This window comes from Lepus europaeus, chromosome 3, assembly GCF_033115175.1.
Source record: "Lepus europaeus isolate LE1 chromosome 3, mLepTim1.pri, whole genome shotgun sequence".
In the NCBI taxonomy this organism is placed as follows: domain Eukaryota; kingdom Metazoa; phylum Chordata; class Mammalia; order Lagomorpha; family Leporidae; genus Lepus; species Lepus europaeus.
Genome location: NC_084829.1, coordinates 60823435 through 60834323, shown reverse-complemented (window position 1 = coordinate 60834323; position 10889 = coordinate 60823435). Strand labels below are relative to the sequence as shown.

General features: G+C 40.3%; 1 pseudogene; it reads right to left on the bottom strand.

The window, feature by feature from the left end:
- Positions 1-2399: 2399 nt before the first annotated feature.
- On the bottom strand, positions 2400-5771 carry LOC133756559 (telomeric repeat-binding factor 1-like; annotated as a pseudogene).
- Positions 5772-10889: the final 5118 nt, after the last annotated feature.

Sequence of the window (10889 nt, the reverse complement as noted above, 5' to 3'; positions counted from 1 at the left end):
AGGAAATGCTTAATAACACGAGCCATCATGGACATGATGATCAAAACTACAGTGAGATACTATCTCATTCCAGTTAAAATGGTTATTATCAAAAAGACAAAAAAAAATAACAAATGTTGGTGAGGATGCTGAGAAAAGAGAACTCTTTTACACTGTTGGTGGGAATGCAACAGTAAAGCCATTATAACAGTATGAAATTTCTCAGAAAGCCAAAAACAGAGGTTGGTGTTATGGCATAGCAGGGTAAAGCCACTGGCTGAAATGCCAGCATCTCATATGAAGTCTGGTTTGAGTCCTAGCTGCTCAACTTCTGATCCAGCTCCCAGCTAATGTGCCTGGGAAAGCAGCAGAAGATGGCCCAAGTCCTTAGGCTCCCACGTGAGAGACTGGGAAGAAGATGCTAGCTCCCAGCTTTGGACTGCAGTCCATTTGGGGAGTGAACCAGCAGATGGAAGATCGATCTCTCTGTCTTTCCCTCTATTTCTCTGTAAACTCTGCCTTTCAAGTAAATAAGATATGTTTAAAAACCTAAAAATAGATCTACCATAGGACCCAGCTAGCTCACTTCTGAGTATATAGCTGAATGAAATTAAATTAGCATATGGAAGAGATACTTGCATTCCCATGGTCATTGTAGCACTATTCATAATAGCCAAGTTACAGAGTCAATCTATATGTCCGTTGATGAATGGATGATCAAAATGTGAAAAATATATACAATGGAACATTATTCACCCATAAAAAAGCAAAATCTTCACACATGCAGCTAAGTGGATGGAACCGGAGGACATTATGTTAAGTGAAATAAACCAGGCACAGAAAGACAAATCACATGATTTCTCTTATACATGGAAATTAAAAAGGTAATAGTCAATCTGAACTTAGACCATCAATTTCTAGGTCTGGGAAGGGGAGAAAGAGAGGGACAGAGGGAGACTGGATACTGGGTACCAAAACAGACACAAGTACCAAGTTCTAGTTTTCATAAGCAGAGTGGGAATGACTATGGTTCACAATAATGTATTATATAATGTATAAAGAACTGGAAGAGAGGCATTGGAAAGCTATAAAGATGAAAAAAAGGAAATGGAAAATTTGATTTGATACCGTGTATACATGTTGAAATATTATACTGTATCCCATAACTATGTCTAAATGTGATATGTTAACAAAAAGCTTTAAAAATAAATTAATTTTATGCTCAGAAAAATATTTTTGAATGGGTAACACATTTATGAGATAAAATATTTACAAGGTATATAGTGAGAATAACAGTGCAAGTTTCCTTTTGACCATCATTTCTCCTCCTACTATTTATTTCCCTTTCTATGAGGAAGTCAATGTTTCTTTTGTATCCTTGAGAGTGGGCTTTTATTTATTTATTTCTCTTACCATGCTTTAATTTTTTATTGGAATAGAATTTAGGAGTATGAGCCAATACCAGGACGAGGAACAACAGTAAAATCAAAATACTTCCCGGTTTCCCAGACTAGCCGAGGAGCGGGGCTGCGCGACTCCTGCTGGGACACAGTTGGTCTGCAGTCGGCCCGGGCCAGTCTCCTCGGCGCAGCTGCCTGCTCCAGTGCTGCTATTGGAAGATGTCTCCTTTCTTTGTGAATGATCGAACGTTTCAACCTCCCGCCCCTCCTCCTTTCCCCCGCACCTGTTTTTTCCCCATTTGGTTCCAGACAAAGATGACTTATAAATATATTTAGTAAAAAAAAAAAAAAAAAGAATTTAGGAGTATGAATATTGAAAGTGGCAAGGGTCAAAAAATTTTCATCTTATTAAAATAAAAAGATTCTTAAAGAATACAATGATAGAATATAATTTCACTCTTATGGCACACAACCTCCTATTAACTGACTCACAGAAAAATAATGCTTTAAACAAGAATTTTAAGACCAGCAAGTTTCAAAAAGAAAAACTGTAGCATTCAAAATCCTTAATTCTCCTTTTATCACTTTCGCAAACTCATTCAGTCTTCGCAGTCTGAGCAAATCATTTTTAGTTTCTTCATAGTTCTCCATCTGTCTTTCAGCATGACACTTGTTCGGTTGTGGAATTTATAATGCAACAGTATTTTAGACCAGCTTCCCTCTCCATATTTCCTCACGCCAGATCTCAAATTCTTGTCTTCTTCCCAAAGCCATGCCTGTTTTTCCCTAGGTGGTCGTACTTTGTAAATTACTGGTTGAGTCTCTGGAACACGTGTTCTGTTTGTTTCAGTGGTTCTTCTGTTTTCTGTTTTCTCTCTCTCACCTGCTATGTCAAATCCTGCTCCTGCAGTGGTTTTTTGGATATTGCTTTTTAAACTTCGAAGAGTTTCCTCTCTTTCCTCTTCCTCATCAAAGTCTTCTCTCCAGCTTCTACATTTCGGCTTAGATAAGAGATTCTTGTGAGACCGTATAAGATTTTGGATCACCAAATATTCTTTCAAAGACTTCCTCTGCTTCCTTAAAATTGCCATTTTCCATACAAACAGCCATAGCCCAGGGATTTTCCCGCTGCAATTCTTGTCAAAAACTGACATATGTCTATTGTTTTCAATTGATATGCTGTTAGATTGGATAACCCATGAATAATAGCCATGGCGCTGTCCCGGTTCTGGTGGAAGGCCTCGGAGCAGCCGTCACAGAAGGCCCAGCAAAGAGACAGGCATAGGAAATCGAGCATCCAGCCGGCAGCCACCGCCTCAGCCTCGGACACCAGGACCCCGTCCTCCTCCTCCTCCTCCGGGGTCTCCTCCTGCACTTGGCATTCGAGCAGTTCCTGGCATACGAACTGCTCCTGGTGGTCTCTCGGAGTTTCTGTCATCCACTTCTCTGGGGAGTCGGCATCCTTCCCATCAGCACGGCCCCGTGCTATTTATTTATTTTTTAAAGATTTATTTATTTACTTGAATGTCAGAGTTACACACAGAGAGAAGGAGAGGCAGAGAGAGAGAGAGAGAGGTTATCCATCCACTGGTTCACTCCCCAGATGGCTGCAATGGCCAGAGCTGCACCAATCGGAAGCCAGGAGCCAAGAGCCAGGAGTCAAGAGCCAGAAGCCAGGAGCCAGGAGCTTCCTCCGAGTCTCCCATGAGGGTGCAGGAGCCTAAGGACTTGGGCCATCCTCCACTGCTTTCCCAGGCCATAGCAGAGAGCTTGATAGGAAGTGGAGCAGCCAGAAATTGAACCGGCGCCCATGTGGGATGCCGGCACTGCAAGTGGCTGCTTTACCTGGTACGCCACCATGTCGGTCCTGAGAGTGGGCTTGTAATATTTAAAAATGAGCTTATTTTCTTAGCCAACAAGAGATATTTAGGAATGGCATGGCAGATCCATCAGAGCTTGTTTGAACCAGCTTACCACTCAAATAAAGCTATTGTTAGGTTAGCCCCCTTTAGACCAATATTCTTAAGTATCTTCCAAGTATATTGAGGGTAAAATAATTTTTAGTAAATATCACATGCAGGCACTACCCCATTTATTAATTTAATTTACTTCCATTGCTAGTTAATATTCCTTTTTTTTTTTTTTTTTTTTTTTTTTTTTTTGACAGGCAGAGTGGATAGTGAGAGAGAGAGACAGAGAAAAAGGTCTTCCTTTTTGCCGTTAGTTCACCCTCCAATGGCTGCTGCGGCCGGCACATCTCACTGATCCGAAGCCAGGAGTCAGGTGCTTCTCCTGATCTCCCATGCGGGTACAGGGCCCAAGGACTTGGGCCATCCTCCACTGCCTTCCCGGGCCATAGCAGAGAGCTGGCCTGGAAGAGGGGCAACCGGGATAGAATCCGGCGCCCCAACCGGGACTAGATTAACCTGTTAAGCCACGGCGCCGGCCAATGTTCCAAATTTCTTTTGTTACATATATTCTTTAAATCTTTTAGCTTTTGTTTTTTCTTCAATTTTCTTTGAAGAGTTTTCCAAACCAGACACATTTGTGAGAGCTATGAAACACACTACATGTAGGTCTTGCAAAAAATATTCAGTGGAGATCAGTTGGCATAATGAGGACTTTTTAAAACCTCCATTAGAATTGTTGTCTCCATTAGTTGGAGTGGGGCCAATTTAACTTTTTCTCCGTGTTTGTTGCTTCTGGAAACTTGAATTAATTATAATTTATTCCCTTGATGACTTAATTCTTGGTCAAGGTACCCATGCTGGCCAAATAGTCATTTCCAAATTTAAGTTTCTCTAGCTCCTCTTTGTGTTCTTCTGTTTTACTATTTACCTCTAAACGTAGAAGCCTGCTGCCTTCATTTAAATCCACCTCATTCTGTTTTTCTTATCAATTGAGTACAGTTAATTACCATTAATCTTTATTTCTAACATTAATCTGTTTCTTTAAAGTTTATTAATTTAAAAAATTCTACTTAGTTTTTGAATTTTTGTCCTTAATCTTTTATTGTTTGTTTATAGTCTGAACTTATTATTAATTTATCTGTATAAAAGAGAAGTATCAACTCAGAAATAGACATATGAGGCAAGCATTTATGCTAGTGGTTAAGATGCCTGCATCCCACATCGGATGCATGGGTTCAATATCCACATTCAGCTCCTGACTCCAGCTTCTTTAGCAATGATGGCTCAAGTAATTTGGTTCCTGGCACCTATTTGAGAGACTGGGATAGTATTTCCAGCTCCTGGATTCAGCCCTAGATGAGTCCTGACCTGCTGTTGCAGCTATTGGGAAGTAAACCAGAGAACTGCACTCTCCATCCCCTTTGCCTCTCAAAACAAACAATATATATATATATATATTTTTTTTTTTAAATAAAAGAGGCATGGGCCTGCATATTTCAGAAAATTTATTTTCATTTATAATAATGGGGAAAGGCAAGGTTCTGTGAGAGAGTCAATTGGTATTGTCTCAAATTTGTCTTTTTTATTTTTTTATTATTTTATTTATTTGAAAGAGTTACACAGAGAGAGAGTAGAGGCAGGAAGAGAGAGAGGTCTTCCATCCGTTGGTTCACTCCCCAGATGACTGCAACAGCTGGAGCTGCGCTGATCCAAAGCCAGGAGCCAGAAGCCAGGTGCTTCTTCTGGGTCTTCCACGTGGATGCAGGAGCCCAAGGACCTGAGCCATCTTCTACTGCTTTCCCAGACCATAGCAGAGAGCTGGATCGGAAGAGGAGCTGCCAGGACTAGAACCAGCACCCATATGGGATGCCGGCACTTCAGGCCAGGGCTTTAACCCACTGCACCACAGCGCCAACCCCTCAAGTTTGTCTTTATTACTGATTTTAACCAAAAAATTCAGACTTATGAGAAGGATTACAGCTGGTTTATCTATCCCATTTCTGGGCTAAGGGTGGGGACTACATTTCTTAGAATCCCTCTTCCTATTTGGTTTCAGGTTAGAATTGCACAAAAGAGGAAATTGCATGAGATTTAGAAAGCGAATGAAACTGAAGCCACTACACACTCAAAAAGCCTTTGCTGTGAGACTGTGAGACATGGAGGCAGAGATGCTGTGAGTTCCACTTGTACTTCCTAGTGTCCATTCTGTCTTGCCTCTCTCCACTAGGGACTAGTAGCTACAGACCCTAGAAGTAGAAGCTGCATAAAGACAACTATTTCCCCAAGAAGTGGCAATTTTAAGAGTTGTCTTCAGGTGTACATCCTTTGTAGTCTCACCTGGGCAACAGGTCAGGCCTGGTTTCACGGCCCTTCCTGCCAGCTGCGATTTGTCTAACACCAGTGCTTCAGGTGCACTGCTCAGGGCCCACTTCTCTGATCCTGGCTCCTCTTTCCCAACCTTCGCTTTTGCGACTCTTCTCATATTTGTCTCACATCTAATACCGACAGCAAAGCCCTTATTCTCATTCTATTTTCAGTGGCTGTTTTCCTGATGACCCTTGTGGAGCCATTTGATCTTCCTGCTCTGCCATCTGTATCTCTTCACCAATGTCTTCCCTCAGTTGCAAAATGGCTGTCACAGACAGCATTATCTCTTCACTGGGCGTTGTTCCAAGCAAGAAGCACAGGGACTGGCTTTCTTTTTATATTCTCCTCTTATTTCAGGGAGAAAAAGTTTTTCTGGAAGCTTCTAGTAGCATTCCCCTTGAGTTTCATCAGTCAGATTATAGTCATTTGGGTTTCCCTAGTCAGGGGTGGGAGATGGGGAGGAGGCTGGTGTTGCTGTGATTGATTTAGACTCATAGTCCTGCTCCCTGTCTGCATTCAAGATAATCCAGGGAAGTTTAAAAACATTTTCACTTGTGCCCAATTTGCAGCTATTCTGCCTCAGTTATTCTGGGGGTGGTGCCTAGTCATCAATATTTGTAAAATGTGTAGTCAGGGTTAAGAACCACTGTTTGTATTAAACATGATTCATTCTATGAAGCTATTGCACACTGTTGTCTGGCCAAACCAGGGTTCTTCTGTATTAGGAAGAAAGTGGAAATGAGTGAGGCATAGGCAATCAAGTTTTATCCATCAAATTATCTCATCTAAGAGTAATCTATGGGATAGATAAAATTATGATGAAAAATTTCCACATGGTTTGCATTATGTAATATCAGTAAGGACTATCAGATTCTATACAAACTATTTGACTAACTTTAGAACTGATAATAGGGCAATTTCTCTCCCTTGCCTTCGTTAATTAAGATTAAGTCTCCTTGAAGATCCACAAAACCATGTGGCACAGAGCTCAAGAAATAGTTGTTCATTTCTAAGACACACAACTAATTAGCTTCATTTAATTAATTATAGGGGAGAGGCAATGTTGGTTAAAGGGTATAAAGTTTCAAATAGACAGAAGGAATATTTTTGAGATCTGTTGTACAGTGTGGAAACTATGGATAATAATAATGTAACATGGGGCCGGCGCTGTGGCGCAGTGGGTTAATTCTCCGCCTGCGGTGCTGGCATCCCATATGGGCACTGGTTCTAGTCCCAGCTGCTCCACTTGCAATCCAGCTCTCTGCTGTGGCCTGGGAAAGCAGTAGAAGATGGCCCAAGTACTGGGGACCCTGCACCCACATGGGAGACCCAGAAGAAGCACCTGGCTCCTGGCTTTAGATCTGCACAGCTCTGACCGTTGGGGCCATTGGGGAGTGAACCAATGGATGGAAACCTTTCTCTCTGTTCCTCCCTTTCACTGTCTGTAACTCTACCTCTCAAATAAATAAAATCTTTTAAAAAAATAATGTAACATGTATTTCCAAATTGTTAACAGAGCAAATTTTAGATCTTTGTACCACACATACACAAAAAAAATCTGTGAGATGATGGCTATGTTAATCAGCTTGATTTAATCATTGCATTATATAGAGATATGTATACATGTTACATTGTGCCTCTTTAGTATATATGTCAACAAAAGATAAAAAAATTTAAATGTCTGTGATCCTGAATTTGACTTGCAAATATCAGTATGACTTTATAACATCATCTTTTTTAAAAATGATAATTTTACTTTGTTCATTGAAAAGGCCTAGAAATAATTGCCAGCCTGGTAGTAATAAGCAACCCAAGTACACAGACCTTGATCTTCATATACAATTTCCAGATAACATTATTTGATGTTTCCTGGACAAATGGTTGGTCTAGATATGGACCAGAAAATGTATATGATGAAGCTAAAACAGCTTTTCATAACAGAAAGCAAAGAAATTGTTGATTCTACTGGGGTCATATTAAAAACACTCTGTGCTAGGGCTGGCACTGTAGCATGCATTGCTTATTGGAGTGCCGATGCTAATCCTGGCTCATTGTTTCTGGTCTGCCTTACTACTAATGTGCCTGGAAAGGCAGCAGAGGATGGCCTAAGTACTTGGGCTCTTGCCAGTCATGTGGGAGACCTGGATAGAGTTCCTGGCTTCTGACTTTGGCCTAGCCCAGACTTGGCTATTAAAACCATTTGATGAAGGAAGATCTCTGTCTCTATCACAATTCCTTTCTAATTAATTAATTAGTTAATTAAATCTTTTTTAAAAAAACATGCTGGTGCCAACTTGAAGGCACAGCCACTGTTCAAAGTTAATCCACTGCAATAAATTAAAATGCAACAAATACACTTAAATCCATAAGTTCATAATGACACTTTTAAAAAACAGTCTATTGATTATCTTCAGGGCATAGTTTTTATTTCATAGATTTCATTTTGAAATCTGGAAAGGATTGTATATATATATATATATATATTTAAAGATTTATTTTATTTATTTGAGAATTACAGAGAGAGGTAGAGCCAGAGAGAGAGAGAGGTCTTCCATTCTGCTCGTTCACTCCCCAAATGATGCATCGGCCAGAGCTGAGCTGATCCAAAGCCAACAGCCAGGAGTTTCTTCCGGGTCTCCCAAATGGATGCAGGGGTCCAAGGATTTGGGCTATCCTCTACTGCTTTCCCAGACCATAGCAGAGAGCTGGATCAAAAGAGCAGCAGCTGGGACTTGAACCAGCGCCCATATGGGATGCTGACACTGCAGGCTGGGGCTTTAACCTGCTGCGCCACAGCATCGGCCCCAAAATTGTATATTTATGCTGCTTTTCTTGTATATATATATAGATAATGAGGAGAGTTTTTCTTTAAAAAATTAATCCTGCTAGTAAGGCATGATACAATTAGAATATTTTTTCAATGCCTAATAAAATATTATATATAGGAAACTATCATCCATTGCTGCTAATTTTAGAAAGAGAAAGCTACCCAGGCACTATGTACCTCCTAGAACACAATCTTACCAAAGCCAACAAACCAAAAAATCTTAATCTGACAAAGTACCTGTGACTGTCAATTAGGAAATATGCAAGACAGATCTGGGCAGGTGTCTGGCCTCACAGTGAAGGTACCCATATCTGTCAGCAGAGTTCACAGATTCAGTTCCTGGCAATCCTCCTAATTCCAGCTTCCAAACAATGCTGGTCCCGTGAAGCAACAGTGATGGCTGAAATAAGTGTTGGAAGACCTAGATTGTATTCATAGCTCCTGGCTCCTGGCTCTACTCAGTCCAGCCTTGGCCCATGCAGACATTTGGAGAGTCAACTAGTGCATGGGACCTCTCTCTCAAATAAAAAATAAACAAAAAGCTGGGGAAATAAATAAAAAGAGGATTATTTTATTGCAAAAAAATTTCAAGTCTATGCACATTCTTCATGATATCTATTTTACATGTGCTTTTTAAAAGACCACTCATCTACATAATTTCAAAATTTTTCATCCAGCCAGAATTATATTTTATTTTTCATGAACTTTCTGAGGTGCTTTGGGATATGTCAAAAAGCATGTTAGTATGCCATCTACCTATTTTATTTCTGAGGACTCCATGATGAGCTAGCTATTACCACAGATCCCAGACACAAAAGCTTCTGGGGTCATCATTCCTTCTCTGTGACTATTGTAGTAATTTCAGCTATCTTATCTTTTGACAGTGAAGCACTGTCCCCTGACCTCTAACACTCTAAGATCTCATTGCCCTGCAGTTGGGCAATTCAACTCTGTTGTGGTTTCCTGCACTATTATTATTTCTTGAATACAGAAGACAGACACCCACCATACAGCCTATCAAGGATGTTGGCATCATCCTCTCCAAATGATTTCTTAATGCCTTGGTGGTTGGAAAGTTCTCTGAGTCACCACAGAGACTATGGTTTCAGGTTGCACATAATAGATCCAATGCCAACATTCTCATTTCATTTAGCATTTAAACCCCTTTTTCTAAAGCAGTAGAGTAGAATAACCATCTTTTACTATTCCGGTCTCAGCATGTCTTAAAAACTCTCAGGGTGTCATTAACTTTCAAAATTGAAATAGATTGCTTTTCAGAGAAAGGAATCACATCTTTCAAAATTATAAAAAGAAGCAATAATTTGTTGAAGGGGTAGAAAATAAATTATTTTCTATTGGGTTTTGGAATAAATGTTTATTTTTCAATAGAATTATAAGACCACCTTGAGAAGACCTTTTTTTTGAAGATTTATTTAAAGTCAGAGTTACATATGGAGAGGAGAGGCAGAGAGAGGGTGGGAGGTCTTCCATCCACTGGTTCACTCCCCAGTTGGCCACAATGGCTGGAGCTGCGCCAATCCAAAGCCAGGAGCCAGGAGTTTCCTTTGGGTCTCCCATGTGGGTGCAGGGGCCTAAGGACTTGGGCCCTCCTCTATTGCTTTCCAAGGCCACAGCAGAGGGCTGGATTGGAAGTGGAGCAGCCAGGACTCGAACCGTAGCCCATATAGGATACCAGCACCACAGGCAGCAGCTTCATCTGCTATACCACAGCGCCTGCCGAGAAGACATTTTTTTAAAAAAATTATTTTATTTATTTGAATGGCAGAATTATAGAAAGAGAGGGAGAAACACAGAGCAAGAAATCTTCCATCCTCATGCTCACTCCTTAAATGGTTTCAATAGTCAAACTGGGCCAGGCTGAAGCCTGGAGCCAGGAACTTCTTCTAGGTCTCCCACATGGGTACAGGGGCCCAAGAACTTGGGCCATCCTCCACTGCTTTCCCAGAAAAAAAGAAAAAAATTAAGCTAGAGAAGCAACCTTCACTAAATGTGCTGTCAGGATTGTTAAATCTAAATCATAATAGCATTTCCTTATCAGATAGAATTAATGACTGAAATGATTTTTCCAAGTAGAAGTTGCTAGTAAATTCTAGATCTTCCAGAAGGAACAATCTGATTTGTATGTGTAGCAACCCAGCAATTCAATGCCAAAGTTTGTACTTGGAAGTTCATCCTGTCAAGTTGTTGCCATTTGAACCACACTTTTGCAATGAGTTCAAATATTCAGATGCATCAATGAGACTATTAAATCCACTGTATTTTTTTCATGCACAGCATATTTATCAGGTATAACTATAGCTATCATTTAATTGATGTCTAACATTCAGAGAATAACAGCTCATGAAAATTATTTAAATACTTATACTTTCGTAGTAGTGGCATTTT